Below are 27,288 nucleotides of genomic sequence, written 5' to 3' on the forward strand. Positions count from 1 at the left end.
AGGTTTCTGATTTTAAAGTTTCCATATAAGGAGTAAGATATCACAAGGGGATCTATTTTGGTGACCACTGGGGAAGTAAGACTGATCGAAGGACTGTGGGGGCTCCTGGTGATGTTATTGACTTGTCTTGTATAATATGTACATGAACAGCCACATTTATAGTAATTGTGAAAGTAAGCTTGTTCTGCCACTCAAAGGATTCCTTCCCTAAAACAGAGCAGCAACCAGTGTTGAGTTCAGGTATTTGCTCTTGTCGAGTAATTTGCTGTTTGGTTCTTGAAGCCAGAGTTGGACAGTTGTGAGAGAGACTGTAAAATGCATTGTCATGACTAAAGGTCCATTGGAGGAAACACTTTGCTCTGAACCACTATGAAATCTAAAATACTAAATGCTTCTATGACTTCCTGCTGGGTTATGCAGGGATGCTATGAGCTCCTAAGAAATCTGGCAAGGAGCAGGTGGTGGGTCAGTAGGGAAACACGTTATTAGCAACATAAGTCTGATTTGTGGTTACACTGTGCACTGGATACTGAGGGCCTTGGGTGCACACGTGTACACACAGTCAGGTGTGTAAGTCGCCCAGGGGCTGCCCCAGGCCCATAGTGCTCCAGCTCCTGGCCCTTAGCGCCTCCTCAGTCTAGACCTCAGGGATGGGAAATGAAGGTAATTTCTAGACTCAGTTGTTTGCCTCTGAATGTTTAGAAACCCGTGTTGAAAAAAGCTAATACTAAAATATGAAAAACTCCTTTTTCAAGAGGAGAAACCCTCCATTAGTAGTGTGTGTGTGTGTATGTGTGGTTTATTTTTCTGAAAAGGCACATTCTCCACCAAGCTCCACACAGGATTGCTTAGCCACAAGGTCAGCTTATTTGGCTAGAAATGTAGTTGAATATTGGAGGAGGGAATGGTTACCTGTTCGAGTATTCTTGCCTGGAAAATTCCATGGACAGAGGAGCCCGGTGGGCTAGTCCATGGCATCATAACTGAGCCACAGACACACGACTGAGCAACTGAGCAGGTATTTGAATATAATGTCTGAGAACATGTCTTGGACAAACACTTAACATAAAAGGGAAAGCAGAGTTTCCCCCACTAGAAACAGAGCATTTTTCCAGGCAGAGGAGTGGATATTCCCCTCTTCTCCTTTGAGCATGTTTATATGTGGGGTATTTGGATGGTGGTATTTAGGGTGATTCTAGAAAGTGCAGAAGAAATCTGTATTCCTGGAAAGATACAGTAAGAGTGGCTCTGAAGGGCATGTGCCACAGTGGGGGCACACCCTCCCTTCTGCGTGAATTTGCACATGGTGCTTACCCTCTGGGTGGGCCTATACATCCAGAAAGCACCATCTACTCAGGTTGCCTGCCCCACTCCATCCCTTCTCCATGGCAACAACCTTGGCAGGCTCACTACAACTTTATAGGAACTTCCCTGGCAGTCTGGTGCTTAAGACCCCGTGCTTCCACAGCAGGGGTCATGAGTTCGATCCCTGGTCAGGGAACTAAGATCCCCCACATGCCACTCAGCACAGCCAAAGTTTTTTTTTTTTTAATAATTTAAAGAACTTTGTAGAGTTTCCCACATCTTTAGGGAGTTGGGATTCACATGAATAATTCTTGGCTGAGATCAGGAGAAACCAGAACCTGTATGTAGAGAGTTTTTCACTGTGGAGTATGGTGCTGTGCCTGCAGAAGAGGCTGGCTGGGTGTCTGTGTTAACTAACAACTGGGAGGATAAGCTTCACTCCCGGAATTAAAGAGGCATGTATGTGAATGCTTGAAAGAAATCCGTTAATCTGTGCAACTCAGATTTCAATTGCTGTGTCACGTGACAAGATATTTTTTCAGATGTTTCTGAAATGTGCTAAGTCACAGGACCTGGCGAATGGTGATCTCTCAGGGGGACTGTGACTGGGAGGCTGTCTTGCTGTGTCAGCTTCAGGGACATCAGTGTCACAGGAACTGGGCCAGGCACATGGAGGGAGCTGTGACCAGAGACCACCAATCAGTGTGACCACAGGACTTCTGTATCACTCCAGGAGAGACCATGATCCTGCATCCTTTCAGATGACACTGCGCAGTTCAAGTTCAAAATTGGTGTGGGGAGGTGAGATAAGTGCATTCTAAAACTAAGAGGGAAAAAATAATTTTTCAAGAAAAAAATTTTTGATGCTTCAGACACTGTATTTATCATGCAGACCATCAGTTTTTTAAATAAAAATGCAAAGTTCATTTTTTATATCCCTATTTTTATTGATGTCAGTTTTGTCAATGGTACTCTTTCAGGCTGCACTTGGTTTTCACCTGTGGTCCAGTCTTTTTCTACACTTTTCATTTTCCCATAGAGGAAAGTCATTCTTGTGGGTTGGGAAGGGTCTAGCCCCAGGTGGCACAGTGGAAAAGAATCCGCCTGCCAATGCAGAAGGCGCAAGAGACTGGTTCGATCCCTGGGTTGGGTCTCCAGTATTCTTGCCTGGGAAATCCCATGGACAGAGGAGCTTGGCGGGCTACAGTCCATGGGGGTGCAGAGAGTTGGACATGACTGAGCAACTGCACACACATAGCCCAGAAAAAAAGAACATAAGGCTGCCTCTTGCTACTGGAGGCAAGGGACTTTGAAGGACTTCAGGGAGCCCATATATGCCTTGTCACAGCCTCTGCCCTTAGGAGATCCTCTCAACAAGAGCAAGTGACTTGCCCCATATCTTGTACCTTTTTTTTCTTGGAGTTTAAAAAAAATTTTTAAACTTGAAATTTTTAAAACTTTTAAAAAATTTTTAAACTTTCAAAAAAAATTTTAAAACTTCAATTTTAAAAATTGAAAATTTTCCTTGAGACTCTCTGGCCACAGGATGTGAGAAGCCAAAGTTCTTGGATTTTTCAGAACTCCAAGGTAAAGCGGTTGGAGGACTTCATGAACATATTAATAAAGAAGATTACAGGAAACATATATATATATATATATATATATATATATATGTGTGTGTGTGTGTGTGTGTGTGTGTGTGTGTGTTTATTTAGTGTGGAGTCTTAGCCACTGGACCAACAGAAAAGTGCCCATAGGAAACAATTTTTAATGTCTGGAATGACACAGAAGAGGGAAAGATTGTAGTTTCTCAAAGGACAGTCATTGAAAGAAATTAAAAGAAGTGTTATGCCAAAAAATAGAATTTTTTATGTCTGCACTGTTGTAGCTGGCAGGATCTTAGTTCCCCAACCAGGGGTTGAACCCATGCCCCCTGCAATAGAAGCATGGAGTCATAACCACTGGACCACAATATAATTCCCAGGAAATTTTACTTTTTAAGAGAGCTAAATCATATATATAGCTTTGTAGAAATAAGACACCCAAAAGAGCACATGCAGGGTTTATTTATTCGGCACTTGCTATTGCAAAGGAAGAGGACACATTTTTCTTGCTTATGGCAGAGACTCAAAGGCAGGCAGAGGAGCAAGAGAGCTTTACAGGAAAAAAAAATAGTGGGGGAGGCATCAGGTATACTGTGGAGGCTATTGGCATGAGGAGGCTGAAGGCACTAAAGTAACTAGAAACAGCATCTTAGGTGATTCACTTGGAGAATATATTTGGCTTTCTTTGGGCGGTTTCAAGTTGGAAGTTGGGGCAAAATAAAACAGGGAAGCTGGCAGTCATTGACCAAATCCTGACCATTTTGGACTGGTGACTGCAGAGGTTACGGGAACTCCAGTTCTTTGGTTATTCATGGGCTGGCCGTTGTCTGTTTGCATATTCAGTCTCTCAGTTCCTCTCTTTTGGTCATTTTTTTGCTTGAAAGTTGATGAATACAAGGAACTTTAGAAATTCAGGCCTTCACCGCTTAGAGGCTGATTGTTCAGTCATCTCCATGGCTAACTATATTGTGAGGTATTTTTTTTTAATGAGTGGATTATATTTATTTACTTTCAATGTTTATTTATTTGGTCATGCTGAGGGAGTATGTGGAATCTTAATTCCCAGACCAGTGACCAATCTCATATCCCTTGTATTCTGGAAGCATGGAGTCTTAACCACTGGCCCACCAGGGAAGTCCCTGTTGATTGTCTTTTTTTTAAAATAAGAGTCATTCTAACAAATGTGAGGTAATATGCCATGGTTGTTTGGACTTGATTTTCCCTTACCTTCCTGTTGTATCATCATGTTGATCACCTGACAAGAAAGTGGCTGTTCAGAAGCATTTGGGTCCCAGATAGATGCAAAGAACCAGCATCATGACCACTAGGACAAAAACACGAACAGTTAATAAACCCTCTAAGGTTTATTGAACCAAGAATTCCAATCCACGCCAAGCACAAATCCCATATAGACCATGAGGATCAGATTTATTACAGAGTGAAGTAGCTTTGACAGAAGGCATGTGTTGTCTGTCCCAGCTTCCCTGTTTCAATGACACAAGTACGGTATTAGGAATGGCACAGATCATAACTAACCAACAAGAAATCTAAAGCAATTATTAAACAATAATAAAGCTCTAGTGCCAGCCTCCTGGCAAAGCGCTTCTTGGAGTTCCTTTCTTAGGGGCAGTTATCCCTGAACTTGGGGCCCATAGGGAGTAGTAGCCCCACATTCACAGGGAAAGGCAGACCCACCTCCACACATCTCTTCTGTCCCCTTCACTCTGTAGGACAGCTCTAGTAAGCCTAGGTCTGTCAGAAAATTCTTGGCTTTGACGGGAACACATCCTGGGTGTGAACCTGCATACCCTACCTAGGGGCCACAGGGCAGCTGTTTCACTGGAGTGGGCCCTGAATTGTTGCAGCCCAACAAGAGCTTGAAAATCCATCCAGTTGCTCTCTTTGTACCTCTGACAGAGCTGGCTTTGCTCCACCCTTTGGCAGTGTGGAGGGAAGAGGGCCCAACCCCCTCCCCAAGGGGACCTGGGGCCTATTTCGAGAGGAAAGGGCTTTAGAGTGTTACTGAGATTTTCAGTTATTTGGAAAAACTTGATGGATTTAAAGCAGACATGGTGAATATGGGATCTGGGTGGCCTTTTCTATATGGATTTTTTTTCACTAAAGATGGTTTTAATGTTTATTCATGTTGTAACATGTATGAATACTGCATTCTTTTTTCCCTCATAGTAATTAAAAATAAATAACATGCCATTTGCCATTTAGATATTTGTAAGCATACAATGTTGTCGCAAACAACCTTTACTTGTTTTGCAAACCAGTTTAATAATGTGCACCTCGTGCGTGCCTTGGAGAAACTCAGGAAACTGAGTCAGTGACTGAAATGGCCCAAAATATCACCTTAGATACCATCTTCATCTAAAAACAAAACAGGGGCTTCCTGGTGGTCCAGTGGCTAAGACTGGACACTCCCAAAGAAGGAGGCCCAGGTTCAATCCCTGATCAGAGAACTAGATCTCCCATGCCACAACGAAGAGTTTGCATGCTGTAGCTAAATATCTGGCTTGCCTCAACGAAGGTCGACCTGGCACAGCCAAAAAAAAAATATTAAAAAAAAGTAAAACCAAAGGAAAGGAAGGGTATGGTTGTTGTACAGATTTACGTCTTAGCTTTCCCTATTGATAAAAAAAAAAAGAGTTTCACAAGACTGTCATCCTTCTATCTGGTATATACCCAGGATTCCTTTGAAATGAGATTTCTCTGGTAAATGTGACTCTCAGTAGAGCCATCTTGAACTTGGGTTTCAGAGATGATTATGTGTCCTCTTTAAAAAAAAAAGTTAATTAGGTCCAACTAATTCTCATGCTGAAGCGGTATAGTTTGGGGTAGCATTTGCTCCCCTTCACTTTGGATGTATCCCAATTTGTTTACACAGTCATCTACCGAAGACATCCTGATATTTGAAAGTTTTTAGCTATTACAAGTAGAGCTGTTGTGTGTAATTGTGTGATAGTTTTTGTCTGGACACTTTTTCAAAGCTGTTTACCAAGTACTAGATGTGTAGTGTTCAGGTCACAGGTGAGCCTTGTTTAGCTCTGGAAAAATCCAGCTAAGTTTCTCTGGCATGTGGGATCTTCCTGGGTAAGGGATTAAACTTCAGTCTCTTGCATTGTCAGGCAGAGTCTTTACCACTGAGCCACCAGAGAAGTGCCCCCCCCCACCTTTTTTGAGTTTACTGGATCTAATAGGTGTGCAGTGCTACTTCACTGTTGTTTTAGTTTGTAATTTCCTAATGATATATGATTTTGAGTATTTTTGATATGGTTATTTACTATCTGTATATTTCCTTTGGCCAGGTGTTCAGATTTATACATTTGTAATGAGGTGGTTTGTTCCTGATTTTTTGGTATAGTTGGAGTACAATCCTTTATCAGATAGGTATTTTGTAAATATATTTTTCTGTGGCTTGTGTTTAGGTTTTGTGAATAAGGTTTTTCACAGTTTAAATTTCTAATTTTTTAAAGTTCATGTTATATGTTTTATATCCTTTTTTGGATAGACTTTAGTGTTTTTTTTTGTTGTTGTTAAATTTCATAAGCAAAACTGAGGTACTCTAGATACAGTTTTAAGCAAAGCTGAGGTACCATAGATACAGTTTTGCCTTTTGTCTATTGAGAAGTCTGAATGAGGTTGGTGTAAATTGTAAAATTATGTCTACATTCATTTGATTGGATATGGCTTCCAATTATTTGTATAATTGGTTTTGGAGATGTCATGGGAAGTCAGTTTCCCCAAGGGAAACTGGGTGGGGTCCATGAAACATGAACTGTCTTCCATCCCTGGGAATCACTTTCTGCTTCTTCTGGGCTTGGATTTGACTTGTTTGGATATCTCATACTAGTGGAATCACAGAATGTTTGTTGTTTTTTGGTCTGGTTTATTTCACTTAATATAATGACCGTAAGTTTTGTCCACATTGTAGCATTGTCAGAATTACCAACTTTTAAGGGCTGAATCATATTCCATTGTGTGTATACCACAGTTTGTTTATGGAAGTGGCTGCCATGGACACTTAGATTGCTTCTGTTTGTTGGCCAGTGTGAATCATGCTGTTGTGAATATGACTGCAGAAATATGCAATTTTTTCAACCCCTTTTCCCAAACCCTTTGGGTACATAGCATGAATTAGACTTGAACTATATATTTATTCCATGTGTTAGTTTTGGAGTAATTTCTGTAATGTCCTGCACAGTGGCCGAGCCATTTCAGTTTATTTTCTTGTATGGTAGAATACTGTTCAAGCTTTTGAATATACCCTGTGCTGCATATTCATTCACCCACCGATGGACACTTGAATGGGTTCTACCTTTGGGCTATTGTGAATAATGTCACTGTGAATATTTGTGTACTAGTTTTTGTTTGAATTATTAACAAATACATAGTACTATATATGAAAGAAACCACAAGGACCTACTGTACAGTTTAGGAAACTGTATTGAATATCTTATGATAATGTATAATGGAACAGAATCTCAAAAGGAATATATGGAAAAGCCATAATAGCCATGATAATTATTGTGCCAACACTATGAGTTATCATAGCACTACTCAATGTGTATTTATACATACCACTAAAATATTCACATCTGTAAGTATATTTCACTGATTGATTAGATAAAAAATTGAGAATTCAAACAGAATAAATAAACTTCCTGTCATTGCTCATCATCATTTATGCACTATTACTACCTGTAACACTCATGGTATAAGTGCTGGACTAGGAATTTACATTAGGGTAAACCAAGAGATTGTGAAGGTGTAAGGAAGTATAACTTATTTAATTCCTTAATTAAGGATTATAGAACTCTATGTACATGAAGTGAATGTAAGTCAAATAGTTTAATTGAGCCACATTCTTACTAGAGTGATGAGCTTCCACCCCACCCAAAGTTAGTTCACAATTAAATCCTGCAGTCATCTGGCCTCAGTGTCTGCTTCCTGCCATCCAGAAAGAAAAGGTGAGGAAGTCCTGACAAAATCATTGTTTTTCTTTTTTTGATTTGTATTTTATCACAGGGCTTGGCAAAAAGAGAGCCTAACCTGTTTTTAGAGTTCCATCCCAAGGCTTGCTCTGGCATCTGACATGTGTTGACAAACTGCTGATTATTTCCAACAAAGGACAATGATCTGCACTTCACTATCTGTTGCTTGAGCTGGAATAGTAGGCATCCCTTTAAGTTCAGTCCTTCATGCTGAAGTAGGCATACCTGAAGCAGTAGCATAAGAGGAACACATTTATCGTGTAGACCTCGCATCCCATGAATTTGTAATAATTTTTCAGTTATACCCATCATCATTGGAGGAACTGACTTGTCCCAGTAATAACTGGAGTACCCAGTATAACAGTTCCTTGACTTATGAGTACTTCTTCCAATGTTCTTTCTCCTACTTTGGTCATGAACAGTAGAGGCTGATGGCAGCGGTTACTGAAATGTATATTGATTCCTAGGTGGTCCAGTTGGTAAATAATCTGCCTACCAGTGCAGGAGATGGGAGTGATGTGGGTTTGATCTCTGCATCAGGAAGATAACAATTCATACACTTGTTTTATGTGAACAAGTTTGATACTCATGAGTTTTTTTCTTCTGTATACAGAATATATAGTTGGACTATAAAGAAAGCTGAGCGCAGAAGAATGGATGCTTTTGAACTGTGGTGTTGGAGAAGACTCTTGAGAGTCCCTTGGACTGCAAGGAAATCTAACCAGTCTATCCTAAAGGAAATCAGTTCTGGGTGTTCACTGGAAGGACTGATGTTGAAGCTGAAACTCCAATATTTTGGCCACCTGATGTGAAGAGCTGACTCATTTGAAAAGACCCTGATGTTGGGAAAGATTGAAGGCAGGAGGAGAAGGGGATGACAGAGGATGAGATGGTTGGATGGCATCACCAACTCAATGGACATGAGTTTGGGTAAACTCTGGGAGTTGGTGATGGACAGGAAGGCCTGGCGTGCTGCGGTTCATGGGGTTCACAAAGAGTTGGACACGACTGAGCAACTGAACTGAAATGAACAGAAAAACAAATGCTGTTCAAGGACACTGAGAGAACCCTCATGTTGAAAATCAGATCTGTATTGTGAGCAATGCTTAGAAATCCATGAGTTGAAGCACAGTATTATGCCTATCATCCTTGTAGTTCCCTCAGTGAAATATTTTGAGAAAAGCTCTTCATTCATGGTATAGATTCATGAAGAAGCTAAATAACAATAATCCTTTATGTTGACAACTGTGAATTTAAATCTCCTGTGAATCATATGTGAAAATCACACATACCAATATGATTTATTAGTATTATATCAATATTTTTAGTCCTATTTCACGGAGAAGGCAATGGCACCCCACTCAAGTATTCTTGCCTGGAAAATCCCATGGACAGAGGAGCCTGGTAGACTGCAGCCCATGGGGTCGCTAAGAGTCGGGCACGACTGAGCGACTTCACTTTCGCTTTTCACTTTCATGCATTGGAGAAGGAAATGGCAACCCACTCCAGTGTTCTTGCCTGGAGAATCCCAGGGACAGAGGAGACCAGTGGGCTGCCGTCTGGGGGGTCGCACAGAGTTGAACACGACTGAAGCAACTTAGCAGCATTGTATTTCAACTAAAAATATCAATATATAATTGTACATGGAGTCAAGACATAAAATCAGTGCAAATACAAAGTATTCCATCCTTTGAGAAAGGGAACAAAAATTCTATGTGCTTTGCTTATTGCATTTTTATGTTTTAGATCCTTAAGTATTTTATTCACCACACCCAACTGAATGATTAACAAATCTTCAGAGAAGAAAGGATCATTTTTCTTTAACAATGAGTAGTTCAACTCCTCTCAAAGCAAATACTGGATGGTAATAACTATGAAGGACAAAGTTGATTATTCATATTTATATTACTCATTCATTAGCTTGACAAAGGTACTAGATCTGTTACCACATTTTTTAAAAATAATATCCGCATGTGAAAGTGAAAGTGGCTCAGTCGTGCCTGACTCTTTGTGACCCCATGGACTATACAGTCCATGGAATTCTCTAGGCCAGAATACTGGAGTGGGTAGCCTATCCCTTCTCCAGGGGATCTTCCTGACCCAGGAATCAAACCAGGGTCTCCTGCATTGCAGGCAGATTCTTTACCAACTGAGCTATTAGGGCTTCCCTGGTGGCTCAGTTGGTAAAGAATATCTGCATAACTGTCTATAAATTTGGAATTAGCAATCTGTCTGTGAGCAGGACCAGTCATAAGCAGCTTCTGTGATAAAACAGAAGCATGTCTGTCTGACTTGCTTCTACAAGGAGCTTTCACTGTTCTTGTGCTAGTCAACATGGAAAGTATTAGATTTGGTTTCGAAGTGAGAATTACAGTGAGAAACTAATGGCTAATATCACAGCTGGCCATTGAGGTACTTAATGGGAGAGGCAATCCTAGCTCTACCAAGTAGTAGCCATCATGAAATCAGCTATTGTCATTGTAGCCATGTTCCTTGAATTTGTAGTGTTATTTGCTGTGTTATTCAAGAATATGCCTTCACCCTGCCAATAACACATATTTCCATAACACATAGCGATGCACTCAACCGATGTGCATCCTACAGTAAAGCCCAGCCCTGATGTCTTATAGGAGCCTCTCCGGCCATTGTCATAATTTTGTGTGAGACCATGAAAACTCAGTGTTTTTTATTATGCTTGTGCTTATGACGGGAGGTCTGAGAAGGCACTTCTGAAGGTTTATTCATACCAGTCATTCTCATATTTGTCGAGTCTTTAAAGGTTTAATCACTGAGGTGTTGCTTCTGCACTTGTACTAGGCTGAGTAGCCACATGCCCTTTCTCCCTAAGTGCAGTAGAAGTCTTCCCAACTTCTGTGTCTGTCTTCTATCCTCTGGAGTATGTATTCCTTGAGCTCACCACAGCCTAGTAGATGGAAATCGTCAGGATGTTCTGGAAACCGTTTTTATTGCAGTCTCTTCAGGAGGTTACAACTGCTGCAAACCTCAGGATTTTACAAAGCACTTTTTACTACCTCAGATGAAGGTAAAAGTCAAGACTCGTGACAGCCACAGGTTTCCAAGGCCTGTACATGATTGTTGGTTTTGCTTTCATAATCATCCTGTTTCTTATACCAACTAAGATGTCACTGTATTTTTTTATCATCATTTTATCTTTGATGGTTTTTAGATCTATTATGGATTTTCCTATATATCTTCACTTATTGGTGAGGGTCTTATGTTAGTAGTAGTTACTTAAACTGACTTCCAGTCAGTTAGCTGTGGTAGAATAGGAAAAAGAATGACCAGCTGTATAGTATTAATATTATGTATTAATATATTATTAGTTTTATTGTCTGCAGTCATCCAATTCTAACTTTCTGAAATAAACATTCAGAAAAATCATGTCCTTTTGAATGTCCATTTGACTGTATAGGAGCACGGCGATGTTATTACATAAAATTGTCTACAGTTTCCATTACATTTCTCCTGTTTGATGTAGATATCGGCCTTTGGTTCTATCACTAGCATTATAAGTAAAACAAAAATAATTAGAGCTCCTATGGTAATTTTACTGTTAGCAATCAGTATAGCATAAAGTGAACACAGAAGAAGTTAGAGTAGACCAAATATGAAAGTTAGTTTAAAAGAAAACATACAATGTTGAATGATTATGGTAGGATTAAATTTATAGTTATGAAGTTCTTTTATTATTATTCTATCCTTTCAGTTTCCTTTGCAGGGGTGTTAATGTACAGATTCCAGTACTATGGCTACAGTGAATAATACTGTCATTATTTATGAGAGCAACTCTACTAAGTCTTAACGCTTATGTCACTCAAGGTATTTTAATACCTATTATGTTAGTAGTAGTTTGTAGTTTGTGAAGTCACATAAGTTGCATTCATTCAAGCAGTAGTATCAAACAGCTATGGCATCAATTATAGACGTGAATAGATATAGAATGTGAATCCATTTCACTGTGGCAAGTTATTATTGAAGATATTCTATTAATGCCAGTAACACAGCTGTGCAGAAATAATACAGTGTTTATTAAGAAAGCAAGATTTACTAATTCATTTTATTATTCTATTTCTTTTAAACCGATTTAATGACAACAGGCTTAACTTTTCATTAACTTGTATGACCATCAGCAGTTTGACCAAGTTGAAGAACATGACTCGTTCGTAGTCTTCCTCATCAGCTCACTCCATCTACTAGCTTTAAAATTATTTAGTACAGAGCTCAAACACTGTCTAGGTGTTAATCCAGTGTTTTGTTTGATTATCATGCAGGATCATTTTAAAAGTAAAAGTATGCCTGTATGAGTTAGAGCTCTGATCCCAACAGTCCATGTAGAAGCTTCCACTGAGAAATGTATGGTTTTTGCACAAATGCTACTGAAATTTGTGAATGTGGTATACCACGAATCACAATAAGTGTAAACGGCTTCATATGCTACTTATTTGAAACCACCACTACTAATGACATTCTCATTCATTTGAAGATTGAATATAGCCAACTTAGGCTGTGTTTGCCAAATCGACTTTGAAGTATTCTTCACATAGTCCTTCATCGGTCCATGGCACTTGTCAGATTGAAGAAACCCTTGCTACACGAAGGTTGTAAACACGTATAGTCATGTTTTCTTTGAGATTTTAAAGTCATTCTTCAGTTTTCTTTGAGGAATGGTTCTGTATATACCATGTGGATCCCCCAATCCACTGATGTTCATGTATCTTGGGGCTTCCCAGGTGGTGCTAGTGGTAAAGAACCCACCTGCCAATGCAGGAGACATAAGAGATATGGGTTCGATCCCTGGGGCAGGAAGATCTCCTGAAGGAGAGCATGGCAACCCACTCCAGTATCCTTGCCTGGAGAATCCCATGAACAGAGGAGCCTGGTGGGCCCTAGTCCATATGATCCCAAAGAGTTGGACACAGTGTAAATGACTTACTACAGCACATGATTCATTGTCATAGCTAATATAATGGACATGACATGTAAAGAAGTGCCAGCAGGTGAAAGTCAATATTCACCACTTTTAAACTTTGGAATTTATTACAATATTTTACGTCCATATTTGTATGACTTCATAGTTAGAGAATCTATGCATATGAAGGGCTGATTGTGTTGTATTTATGTTGAGGGAGGATTTATTTTTATGTGGTTTGAGATACAGGTCCCATTTCATTCATATGCGTATGTATGCTTATCACTTTTCATCATTTTTTGAAAAGACCAGTGTTTTGAAAGGTTGTTGCCTAACCATGAAAGATGCTGGGATTCTTGGCCTCCTCAGGAGAAGAATTCAATCCAGGGCCAGTGATGAGGCTTGATCACTCAGAGCTTTTGTGTCACAAAGTTTTATTAAAGTATAAAAGAGCTTCTGACATAGACATCAGAAGGGGGCAGAAAGAGTGCCCCCTGCTAGTCTTTAGCCAGATGTTATATAGCTACTAGCAGTCTACTAATTACAGAAAGGAATGGCAGCAGGCCCCTCATTCACAAGATACATGGAGATGGCACCAGGCTAGTCATCCTGGGCCATAAAACGATTGACATGAGCAAATATATAGCTTCATTAACATAGATTAGGAGAACAATTTATAAGTAAAGCATATTGGCTTGTGAAGTCAGTTCTGAGCCTTTAGGCAGAACCTACTTGAAGATAGAGTCTAGGGTAAATACATAGTACATTCACATAGCTTAAGGCAAACATTTCCATAAGAAAAATGCCTTGGTTAGCTCAAGATTTGAGAAAAGTTAAGGTCAGGTGGAACCAGGTGTCATTATAGCAACACAGAATTTTAAGAAAAAACCTCTTTTTAAATTTGTATAGAGAAGGGGAAAAAAGATAACACTAGCTTGTTTCCTCTCTCCTCTTAAGAGAGAGAGAAAAAATAGACGTCTCAATGGTGAATGGTATTGTTTCCTTAATTTCTCTGTTTTCTCATTGTTAGTGTATAGGAATGCAAGGGATTTCTGTGTGTTAATTTTATATCCTGCAACTTTACTATATTCGTTGATTAGCTCTAGTAATTTTCTGGTAGAGTCTTTAGGGTTTTCTATGTAGAGGATCATGTCATCTGCAAACAGCGAGAGTTTCACTTCTTCTTTTCCTATCTGGATTCCTTTTACTTCTTTTTCTGCTCTGATTGCTGTGGCCAAAACTTCCAAAACTATGTTGAATAGTAGTGGTGAGAGTGGGCACCCTTGTCTTGTTCCTGATTTTAGGGGAGATGCCTTCAATTTTTCACCATTGAGGGTAATGCTTGCTGTGGGTTTGTCATCATTGCAACAAAAAGAATAAAATACTTAGGAGTATATCTACCTAAAGAAACAAAAGACCTATACATAGAAAACTATAAAACACTGATGAAAGAAATCAAAGAGGACACAAACAGATGGAGAAACATACCGTGTTCATGGATTGGAAGAATCAATACTGTCAAAATGGCTATACTACCCAAAGCAATGTATAGATTCAATGCAATACCTATCAAGCTACCAACGGTATTTTTCACAGAACTAGAACAAATAATTTCACAATTTGTATGGAAATACCAAAAACCTCGAATAGCCAAAGTAATCTTGAGAAAGAAGAATGGAACTGGAGGAATCAACCTGCCTGACTTCAGGCTCTACTACAAAGCCACAGTCATCAAGACAGTATGGTACTGGCACAAAGACAGATCAATGGAACAGAATAGAAAGCCCAGAGATAAATCCACAAACCTATGGACACCTTATCTTCGACAAAGGAGGCAAGGATATACAATGGAAAAAAGACAACCTCTTTAACAAGTGGTGTTGGGAAAACTGGTCAACCACTTGTAAAAGAATGAAACTAGAACACTTTCTAAAACACCATACACAAAAATAAACTCAAAATGGATTAAAGATCTAAATGTAAGACCAGAAACTATAAAACTCCTAGAGGAGAACATAGGCAAAACACTCTCTGACATGAATCACAGCAGGATCCTCTATGGCCCACCTCCCAGAATATTGGAAATAAAAGCAAAAATAAACAAATGGGATGTAATGAAACTTAAAAGCTTTTGCACAACAAAGGAAACTATAAGCAAGGTGAAAAGACAGCCCTCAGATTGGGAGAAAATGAAGCAACAGACAAAGGATTAATCTCAAAAATATACAAGCAACTCCTGCAGCTCAATTGCAGAAAAATAAATGACCCAATCAAAGAATGGGCCGAAGAACTAAACAGACATTTCTCCAAAGAAGACATACAGATGGCTAACAAACACATGAAAAGGTGCTCAACATCACTCATCATCAGAGAAATGCAAATCAAAACCACAATGAGGTACCATTACATGCCAGTCAGGATGGCTGCTATGCAAAAGTCTACAAGCAATAAATGCTGGAGAGGGTGTGGAGAAAAGGGAACCCTCTTACACTGTTGGTGGGAATGCAAACTAGTACAGCCACTATGGAGAACAGTGTGGAGATTTCTTTAAAAACTGGAAATAGAACTGCCATATGACCCAGCAATCCCACTTCTGGGCATACACACTGAGGAAACCAGATCTGAAAGAGACACATGCACCCCAATGTTCATCGCAGCACTGTTTATAATAGCCAGGACATGGAAGCAACCTAGATGCCCATCAGCAGGCGAATGGATAAGGAAGCTGTGGTACATATACACCATGGAATATTACTCAGCTGTTAAAAAGAATTCATTTGAATCAATTCTAATGAGATGGATGAAACTGGAGCCCATTATACAGAGTGAAGTAAGCCAGAAAGATAAAGAACATTACAGCATACTAACACATATATATGGAATTTAGAAAGATGGTAATGATAACCCTATATGCAAAACAGAAAAAGAGACACAGATGTACAGAACAGACTTGTGGACTCTGTGGGAGAAGGCGAGGGTGGGATGTTTCAAGAGAACAGCATGTATATTATCTATAGTGAAACAGATCACCAGCCCAGGTGGGATGCATAAGACAAATGCTCGGGCCTGGTGTACTGGGAAGACCCAGATGAATCGGGTGGAGAGGGAGGTGGGAGGGGGTATCGGGATGGGGAATACTTGTAACTCCATGGCTGATTCATGTCAGTGTATGACAAAACCCACTGCAATATTGTGAAGTTAATTAGCCTCCAACTAATAAAAATAAGTGAAAAAAAAATAGACGTCTGCACTTGCAGCCTATTTCCTCCCTTTGGAGATGCCTGGCCTTCCTGCCTGTTACCCTCTCAGTTTCATTAATTGAATGTTATCTGCCTTGTGAAACATTGAGTCTAGAAGTATGTGTTTATTTGGGGGTATTTCATCCAATTTCATTTAAATGCATATGTTAATGGTAGTATTACAAAGTTTGATATGCTGTTCCTTTGTATACTGACACAGGACATTGGGAAATGTGAGTTTCCAAGTTCGATTTAGTTTTTCATATTTGTTTTTCTTTATCGGGGTACAAAGGAGAATAATATGACTGTTAAAATCAGCTTTTGTATTTTTTGCCAAATGTTTATTCTGATCACATCGAATCTGGAAATGTGTCTGTGCGTTAAAGTCCTAATAAGTATGTTAATTGATTTCACTACCATGGGATGTTTTCATATATGTTGAGGACTTACTTCATTTATTTCGGTCATACTTTTAAATTTTCTGTCTTACAGTCTTGTTCATACATCAAAGCTATTAAATATTGAAAATGACATTTGAAATGGTCATCTGTTTTTAAATTCCTTGTGAGGTTATTCATTGGTAGTTCATAAAACTGAATGGATTGTGTGTAGCCATACTTTCTGGTTGTCATTCTGTGAATTTGAAGAATGTCTGAAGTTATGCCTTAAACATTCATACAGATGATGTCCGATATTTATCTGAATAGACTTGCTGTCAATTTGTAGGTTCCTATGCGTATATCTTTCTTTATGGATTTGGTTAAAACTTGTATTGGAAGACTGAAAAATCTGTTAGAGCAACCATGCTGACCTTTTTTCTGATGGTCATAATTAAGATTTTCATTGTCAATGATGAGCATGACATTTGAGTGTCATTTTGTGTTGGGAGCCGCCGGGATGCACCCAGTCCATGACAAGGTCATGGGACGAGAGAGCAACCTGCAAGCTCTTCCTCACATGCGGCTGCCCCGGGGGCCCAATATGTCCCCTCCGGAGCCGCCGGGACGAGAAAGGAATCTGCAAGGCAGCTCTTCCCCTCGAGGTTGTCCCAGGGGCCCGGTATGTCCCTTTCTTCCTTCTGTCTTACTGTTGTTGGGCTTTCTATTAATTTTTGGAAATGATAATATATAGTAATAAGGCCTCGCTGGAAAAGTCCAAGCCTTTTTGGAAATGCTCAAGATTGCTCTGGCTCAGGACACGACCATAAACATCAAGTCATAAAAGAAAAGGCCACAGGTATAGTTTGGTTGCTTGCCTAAAAGATTATAATGTTCTAGAATAGAAAAGAGTAGAGGTATTTAGATTTAGAAGTAGATATACTGCTTTAGTTTACTTGCTCCTTGGTTGAAAGGGTTTTCACTATTGCTATTTCCTTGCTGCTATTTGTTCATTGTTTCCCTTTCTTTAAACAACATGGGATATTATGGGTATTTTTGTAAAATTAGAAAATGGGGTATATAGGATTTTATTTTATTTTTTTTAACTTTCACTTTTTTTTTCTTTTTCTTTTTTTTTTTACATTGCAGTGGTTTTTGTCATACATTGAAATGAATTAGCCATGGATTTACATGTATTCCCCATCCCGGTCCCCATAGAAGATTTATATTAACCAGCTTTACTGCCATTATCTTACTATTAATAGAGGTGTTTTGCTGCTTTAGAGGTGTTTTTGCTGTTTAATAGTTAATCGTTGTAAATTGAGATTTTGTGGTTTCAGGTAAAGAAAAATATCAGGTTTTTCTCATGGTACTATTTTCAGAAATGTCAAACATGTTACTGTGACCCTTCCCATGTATTGTTTTATTGTCCAAAGAATTTACACTATACCTGAGATTTGTGAAACATTGTTTTTGTTAGAGTGAGAATGTTAGGCCATTGAGGCAAGAAGACTATGTATGGGACATTTAAGTATAAACCCTGTAATCGGAAACGTTCTAGATGAATGCTTAGGGGAAAAACATGGGGAAAAAAATATTGACGGAAGCACAAACCAATATCTGATGTAATATGTGGTGACTTAAGGGGGAGGTAACATTCATTCTATAAAAACCTAAAAAAACAAAAACAAAACAAACAAAAAAAAAAGCTACCTCTTCTACGCAACCGTCTGTGTGTGTGTGTGTGTCTGTCTTCTTCCTCGCCGACGCCACTCATCCCTTGGGTATTCCTGGTCCTGCCGGGGCTGGACCTCAGCAGGTGGCACCACGAACAGGGACCCAAAGGGTAAGCCCCTTAATATTGCATTTTTGGGGTGGCTAGGACTTCACCTAGGGTGCTGCAGACCCCCTGCATAAGATAGGTAGGGTGAGACGGGTGAACAGTGAGATATTTATTAGAGACCTTTATTAGAGATTTCAGAACATGGGTAACAGAGAATCTAAGGAAAGACAGTTATTTATTGATATGATTAAGCATTTGTTAATGAAGAGAGGAATTGAGGTTTCAAAGTCTCCTTTATCATCCTTCTTTCCTTTTGTACAAGAGCGATGCCCTTGGTCTCCTGAAGAGGGCACCATAAGCACAGACACCTGGCATAAGGTGGGAGAAACACTTAAACAGTATTATTCGTATCATGGCCCTGAGGGTATTCCAGCTGAGACTTTTTCTCTCTGGAATTTAATTAGGGATGCACTTGACCCTACCCGAGAGGTTGAAAGAGTTCCATCTAAAAAAGATAATTTGGATCCCAAACAAAAAGGTTACAAAGAACTTAGGGAGATGGTGGCTGCAGCATGCTTGAATGATGATGATGATCAATTGAGCCCTCAAGATGAGGAAGATTTGGAAGAAGCTGCAGCTAGATATTATGAAGGAGAGAGATTGTACTTCTTCTGTGGCAAAGCCTCAACCTAAGCCACGCACTCTTAAAAATCCTTTAAAGCTAGAGGTTCCTAAATCTGGTCCAAGACCTCCTAGACCACCTAGACCTCCTTCAGCTCCTCCTCCTCCCCCATATGCTGGTAATGGAGCACCTTACCCTCATAGGAGGTTGAAAGGATGCTGATGAGGCTCCTACTATTTCAGCATGCTTTCCAATAGTGTTTGGTGAGTTTGAGGATGATGAACCAGTCTGGGAGCCCTTACCTATGAAGTTACTAAAGGAATTGAAACAGGCTTGCTCTATGTATGGGCCCCAGGCTCCATATACACAAGCTCTGCTGGATGCTCTCACTGCCAGATGGATGACACCTTATGATTGGGCTGCGGTTGCTAAAGCTTGTCTTACAGGAGGTCAATACTTACTTTGGAGAACAGAGTATGAAGACTTGGCAAAAAAGCAAAGCGCAGCTAACAAACGGCATGGCATTAAAACAGTAACATATGACATGCTAACTGGCAGTGGAGAATATGATAGTGCCCAGAATCAAATGAGATTAGACAAACTAGCCTTGGAACAAGCAACAAGATGCGCTCTTTATGCCTGAAAAGGCCTGTCGCAGGGCTCGGATCACACCTCTCTCTTGGCAGGCATTAAGCAAAGGTCAGAAGAGCCTTATGAAGATTTTGTCTCTCGACTTTTGCTTTCAGTCAGGCGTGTTATTACTAATCAAGAAGCTGCAGACATACTTATTTGTCAGCTGGCTTTTGAGAATGCAAATTCTACATGTCAGGCAATATTGAGACCAATAAAAAAGTCTGGAACTCTCACTGATTACATTAGGGCTTGTGCTGATGTTAGCCCTGCTATGATGCAGGGGATAGCTATTGCAGCAGCCCTGAAGGGACAAGCATTCCCTCAGGTTGTTCAGAACATGGTGAGACCTCATAACAGAGGCACAAGGCCCACAGGAGGGGTATGATTTTCCTGTGGAAAAAGTGGGCATTTCAGCAGAAACTGTCCTCAAAAATCTGCGGGAGAAGGCATGACACCACCCAATAGTGCTCCTTCTGAAACTGTTCTCCCAAAGGCTCTTTGTCCTCGCTGTCAAAAGGGATTTCACTGGGCAAAAGATTGTAAATCAAAGTTCCACAAGGATGGAACCCCTTTGGCACCCTCATGAGGAAATCCTGTTCAGAACCAGGGAAACATCTTGCGGGGCCAGCCCCAGGCCCCGACAATGATAGGGGCAACTTCTCTCAACCCATTCATCCCCTTTGTTCCATCTCAGAGCTCTGCCGAACAACCCCAGGGAGCACAGGAATGGACCTCTGTTCCACCACCACAACAATATTAACTCCTGATTCACCCGTGGTTAGAATACCAACGGGGGTTAAGGGACCCCTTCCAAAAGGAGTCATGGAAATTGCTTTGGGACGGAGTTTGCTTTCTCTTCAAGGTCTTACTGTTATTCCCGGGGTCATAGATTCAGATTATACCAGAGAAATACAGGTAATGATTTCACCCCCCACTAAAATGCAACAAATTCATAAAGATCAAAGAATTGCCCAATTATTACTTTTGCCTTATTGTTCTATGGGATCCACAGCCACACAGGCAGATAGGGGAAACAAAGGATTTGGCTCTAGTGACCTTGTATTCTGGGTACAAGAAATTACCCAGAAAAGACCTATGAAAACATTAAAGGTTAATGGTAAAAACGTGGTAGGATTGCTGGACACTGGAGCAGACGTTTCCTGCATAGCTGGCAAAGACTGGCCTAATTCTTGGCCCACACAAACCACGGCTAATGAACTTGTGGGTCTAGGGAAAGCACCCTCGGTGGTGAAAAGCTCACAAATATTATCTTGGCAAGAAGAAGAAGGTCAGCAGGGCACCTTCCAGCCTTATGTAATATCTTCTCTCCCCCTCACATTATGGGGATGAGATATTTTAGCCCAAATGGGAATTTTGTTGTATAGCCCAGATGAAAAAGTATCAGCTCAAATGCTGCAAATGAAATATGATCCTCAGAAAGGGTTAGGAAAAAACCAGCAGGGCAGGTTATACCCTGTAGAACTACAAGTTAATAATCAACGATTGGGCTTAGGATATCCAAATTTATAATGGAGGCCATTGTTCGTACTGCTGACCCCATTACCTGGAAATCAGAAACCCCAGTATGGGTTGAACAATGGTTGTTAACATCAGAAAAACTGTCAGCAGCCACAGCCTTAGTACAAGAACAACTTGAGGCAGGGCATATAGAACCCTCTAATAGCCCTTGGAATACCCCTATATTTGTTTTAAAAAAGAAATCTGGGAAATGGAGATTGCTGCAGGACCTTAGAGCAATAAACACTACCATGGAAGATATGGGGGCTCTGCAACCGGGACTGCCTTCCCCAGTTGCTGTCCCAAAAGGGTACAATGTGATAGTTATAGATTTGCAGGATTGTTTTTTCACCATCCCTCTGACTATACAGGACAGGAAGAGGTTTGCATTTAGCCTACCTTCAATGAATTTTAAACAGCCCTATCAGAGATATCAATGGAAAGTACTTCCTCAGGGAATGAAAAATAGTCCTACACTTTGTCAAAAGTTTGTGGATAAAGCAATTCAAAGTGTTAGAAGCCAATATCCTGAAGTTTATTTGATACATTATATGGATGATATACTTTTGGCATATGCAGATAGAGTTATTTTGCAAGAAGCTCTGCAAAAATTAGAGGAAGCTTTACAGAGTGAGGGACTTAAAATTGCTCCAGAAAAGATTCAAGTTAATCCTCCAATAACCTATTTAGGCAGACTCTTAAATTCAGAAACAGTCACTCATCAGCCTTTACAGCTGAGGACTGACCACTTAAATACTTTAAATGATTTCCAAAAATTATTGGGAGATATTAATTGGATCAGGCCTTTTTTAAGATTAACTACTGCAGAATTGAAGCCTCTGTTTAATATATTGCAAGGAGATGCTGATCCTTCTTCACCTAGAGCTCTAACTCCTGAGGCAAAAGGGGCCTTGGCCCGGGTCGAACAGGCTTTGTGACAGTCTCAGGGTCTCAGACTAGATTATGCAAAAAGTTGGCAGTTGATACTGCTTCCCACAGCGGTGGCTCCCACAGGAGTGTTTTGGCAAAACAGACCCCTAGAGTGGATTCATTTGCCTGCAACTGCTAAAAAGGTTGTGGCCCCATATCCTGGGCTTGTAGCTAGTTTGATTGTCAAGGGACGCAAACGAAGCATAGAACTGTTTGGTCAGGAGCCACAAGAGATTATTGTACCATATTCAAAAGAGCAATTGGATTCTTTGGTAGGCTTTGATACAGATTGGCAGATAGCTTTAGGCAGCTATTCAGGTCAGGTATTGCATCATATGCCTTCCAGTCCTATATTCAATTCATGTCCAAGCACCCAGTTATCTTTCCAGTGCTTTGTAAAAATAAACCTTTGCAAACAACTTGTAATATATTTACAGATGGGTCATCTAATGGAAAAGCAGCTATTCTTACTAAAAATATTAATAAGGTTATATTAACAGGAGAAACTTCTGCTCAAAAGGCAGAGTTAAGGGCCGTTATTGCTGCCTTTGCAATGTTTGCAGATCATGAGTTTAACCTCTTTTCTGATTCACAATATGTGGTAAGACCATTTCCCCATATCGAGACTGCAGTACTGCCAGAAAACAAAACCACTATTTTCCAGCTGCTCTCTGAACTGCAGCAGCAGATTTGGAGCCGAAGTAAGTCATTTTTTGTAGGGCACATTCGAGCACACTCTAAATTACCTGGTCCCTTACATGCATATAATGAACTTGCTGATGCTCTTACCAAACCTTACATTGCTACAGCTTTAGAAAAAGCTAAAGATTCTCATGCATTGCATCATCAAAATGCCTCAGCGTTAAGATGCCAATTCCAAATTCCTAGAGAGGCTGCACGAGAAATCGTGCGGGCCTGTGCCCATTGCCTTACAACCTTGCCTTCTCTGACCTTTGGAGTTAACCCGAGAGGCCTACTCCCTAATGTATTGTGGCAGATGGATGTTACTCACATTCAGTCTTTTGGTAAATTGTCCTTTGTACATGTCACTGTAGACACATGTTCTCATGCCATAGTGGCTACTGCCCGAACGGGGGAAGCCTTCAAAGATGTGGTACAGCATTTGTTTACCTGCTTCTCTTACTTAGGCATTCCTAAAGCTTTAAAAACTGATAATGCTCCTGCTTATACTTCCAAATCATTTAAAGATTTCTGTGCTAGATTTAACATTGCCCACTCTACAGGAATTCCCTATAACCCTCAAGGACAAGCTATAGTAGAAAGAGCTCACCAAACCTTAAAAATTCAAATTACTAAATTACAAGAGGAGAATTTAAGTACAGCTCCCCTCATCATGTTTTGCAACACGCTCTGTTTGTGCTCAATAATCTCAATAATGATCTACAAGGTAATACGGCTATGTTGCGTCATTAGAATCTGGAACACTATAACCCAAAGCCTCTGGTGCACTGAAAGGACCTTCTTTCTGGACAATGGAAGGGACCTGATGTATTATTAACCAGCGGTCGAGGCTATGCTTGTGTTTTTCCACAGAATGCAGATTCTCCCTTGTGGATTCCAGATAGATTAATTCGACATGTCCAACAACCCATTAAAAAATTACCAGCCCCCGATGCCTCGGATGACCAAAAGGAAATTGCCACCACCACCATGCCCTCAACCGCCGCCAAGGAATCCCCTTGAGGAGAAGTCCCCTCCATCCAGCTCAGCATCTACACCACCTCCTGAAGATCCTCCCACTGATCAGTTGGCCCGCCTGTCACTCTCGGGAATGTCATCTCAGCATCATCATAAAAGACCACGGCTGCATCGACGACCTTCTCAAGCCACATAACATGCCGATAGACCAACGTGGGACCAAGTCAAGCGTCTCTGTCATCTCGCCACAGACATGGTAAAATCTCAAAAGATTCCAGTTACTGCTGAAAACCACTTCCTTGCCATCTTGGCTCTACTTTCATGTCAGGTAATATTGGTCTCTTCTCATAATGCTTATTGGGCTTATTTTCCAGATTCACCAGTTTTACAGGTTGTTACTTGGGATGAAATGCCAATAAGGGTAACTTCTGATAAACCTAAAGTGCTTGGTGGATCCTATTCTCCTTATCATACAGGGAAATATCCAATTAATTTTAATTTTACGTATTATGGGCTAACTAGTAACCCACCAATTTGCTTTAATTTTCCACACAATGAGACTAAAAAAATGATGATTACACAGTCTAAAGTCGGCTGTGTGGGAGCCTCTAAAAAGACAATTATAACTGACTCACTAGCAAATGGCCAAAAGATCAGATATGTTTGGTCAATGTTCTTGAGATTGCCGGGAATCTTGGATCCTTATATTCAAACTAAAGACAAGGCGCCACCACCTTATTTTAAGTGTTCAGGACCTCCATCTAAACCATCTAATGAATCTGATAAAGTGTGGAATATGATTAATTATGATATAGGGTACCCACCATGGAAATTGTGTACTTATGACTCTCGCACTGATTATAAAATTGCTGGAGGTGGAAATGTTACAATAAATGATTGGAGTAATCCGAATCCTGAATATGATCCTAAAACTATTAAAAATTATACCAACAGATTTGTAAATTAGAAAAATTCAATGGTGCCCTGGCCAGTGACTACCTCTAGATGGCACAACAATGCCTTAGTCCCTCCAATGCTAACATACCGGAGGGACGGGCACGTACATTGGCAGCCTGACTTATGGAGAGCCGTGGCAGCAACCAGCTCTATACTTTCAACTCGGCCCAATAGAACTATATTATACTATATTCAGGCTTGTTTACCATCACCTTATGCTTTCATGTATACTAATGATTCCAACAAACTGCAAATATATCCTAATTACACTGGAAGACCTACAGTAGTTACTTGTGATCAATGCATATTATCTACCTGTATAACTTCTTCTTTTAATGTTCAAGCCTTTGTTATTCTTAAAAGACCTCCTTATCTTATGATACCAGTCAATATTACGGTATCTGGTATGATAATTATGGATTGCTAGTTCTACAGCAAGTTAAAGAATTGCTTAGACCTCGAAGGTTGATAGGACTGCTAATTTTAGGGATTTCTGCATTGATAGCCTCCATAGCTTCAGTTACTGTTGCCGCAGTTTCACTTTCGCAACAAGTGCATACAGCTCAGCATGTTAATGATCTATCTAAGAACGTTTCACTTACTCTTGCTACTCAAGAAACTATTGATAGAAAATTAAAAGCTAAAGTAGATGCTTTAGAAGAAGCTGTATTACATATAGGAACTGAGCTTCAGGCTTTACGTGTTGGTTTGTCTCTTAAATGTCATGCAGAATATAGATAGATTTGTGTTACTCCTTTAAAAGTTAATGATTCTTCATATTCCTGGGACCAAGTTCGCAATCACATTGTTGGGATTTGAAATAGTTCTGATACTAGTATAGATTTAACCAAGCTCCATCAAGAAATCAAAGACATAGGCCAATCTCACCTTGACTTTTCCACTGCTCAAACTGCCAATGATTTTTTTTACTAGCCTTTCAGATTTTGTCTCTCACAATAATCTGCTGTCATCTGTCTTGGGAATTGTGGCATCTATTTTTATAGTTGTAATTTTATTTTTTCTACTTCCCTGCATTGTTAGGATCCTGACGAAGAGCATCAAAGAGGTCTCTCTGGAACTCCATTCTGCTCTTCTAAAAAATAAAAAAGGGAGAGATGTTGGGAGCTGCCGGGATGCACCCAGTCCGTGACAAGGTCATGGGACGAGAGAGGAACCTGCAAGGCAGCTCTTCCTCACATGGGGCTGCCCCGGGGGCCCAATATGTCCCCTCCGGAGCCGCCGGGACGAGAAAGGAATCTGCAAGGCAGCTCTTCCCCTCGAGGTTGTCCCAGGGGCCCGGTATGTCCCTTTCTTCCTTCTGTCTTACTGTTGTTGACTTTCTATTAATTTTTGGAAATGATAATATATAGTAATAAGGCCTCGCTGGAAAAGTCCAAGCCTTTTTGGAAATGCTCAAGATTGCTCTGGCTCAGGACACGACCATAAACATCAAGTCATAAAAGAAAAGGCCACAGGTATAGTTTGGCTGCTTGCTTAAAAGATTATAATGTTCTAGAATAGAAAAGAGTAGAGGTATTTAGATTTAGAAGTAGATATACTGCTTTAGTTTACTTGCTCCTTGGTTGAAAGGGTTTTCACTATTGCTATTTCCTTGCTGCTATTTGTTCATTGTTTCCCTTTCTTTAAACAACATGGGATATTATGGGCATTTTTGTAAAATTAGAAAATGGGGTATATAGGATTTTATTTTATTTTTTTTAACTTTCACTTTTTTTTTCTTTTTCTTTTTTTTTTACATTGCAGTGGTTTTTGTCATACATTGAAATGAATTAGCCATGGATTTACATGTATTCCCCATCCCGGTCCCCATAGAAGATTTATATTAACCAGCTTTACTGCCACTATCTTACTATTAATAGAGGTGTTTTGCTGCTTTAGAGGTGTTTTTGCTGTTTAATAGTTAATCGTTGTAAATTGAGATTTTGTGGTTTCAGGTAAAGAAAAATATCAGGTTTTTCTCATGGTACTATTTTCAGAAATGTCAAACATGTTACTGTGACCCTTCCCATGTATTGTTTTATTGTCCAAAGAATTTACACTATACCTGAGATTTGTGGAACATTGTTTTTGTTAGAGTGAAAATGTTAGGCCATTGAGGCAAGAAGACTATGTATGGGACATTTAAGAATAAACCCTGTAATCAGAAATGTTCTAGATGAATGCTTAGGGGAAAAACATGGGGAAAAAAATATTGACGGAAGCACAAACCAATATCTGATGTAATATGTGGTGACTTAAGGGGGAGGTAACATTCATTCTATAAAAACCTAAAAAAAAAAAAAAAAAGCTACCTCTTCTACGCAACGTCTGTGTGTGTGTGTCTGTCTGTCTTCTTCCTCGCCGACGCCACTCATCCCTTGGGTATTCCTGGTCCTGCCAGGGCTGGACCTCGGCAATTTTGCTCAATGCTTTGGATCCTAGTGGAAAAACGTGCTGTTAATCCTACTTTTGTGAGGATTGAAACCATCGTAAAAACTGAATTTGTTTAAAATTTATGGTTTAAATGTATCTTCTGTATATAATTACCCAGATTACTGCTCGGTATTAGATTGCTATGTTACAATATGTATGACATACATGTGTTCCACTGTTATCGATTGGATATGTGGTGGAGAGGTATTTTGGTGGTGGAAGTGATTTAAGTGATGTGATCACAGTGTTTATATTCCTGTTATGTGGTTAATGGGTCTTGGATCCATGTTTGAAATAT

General features: G+C 39.9%; 2 long non-coding RNA genes across 2 annotated transcripts in view; both read left to right on the plus strand.

Annotated features, from left to right (window-relative positions):
- Window positions 1–27,288, plus strand: part of LOC139033625 (uncharacterized) — a 329,098-nt gene that overhangs the window by 248,325 nt on the left and 53,485 nt on the right. The window lies entirely within an intron of this gene.
- Window positions 16,955–18,127, plus strand: LOC139033626 (uncharacterized). The gene is made up of 2 exons (XR_011486156.1): window positions 16,955–17,137; window positions 17,605–18,127. It is a non-coding gene; the product is annotated as an uncharacterized lncRNA (long non-coding RNA).

Source organism: Odocoileus virginianus, unplaced genomic scaffold (assembly GCF_023699985.2).
Source record: "Odocoileus virginianus isolate 20LAN1187 ecotype Illinois unplaced genomic scaffold, Ovbor_1.2 Unplaced_Scaffold_23, whole genome shotgun sequence".
Taxonomy (NCBI): domain Eukaryota; kingdom Metazoa; phylum Chordata; class Mammalia; order Artiodactyla; family Cervidae; genus Odocoileus; species Odocoileus virginianus.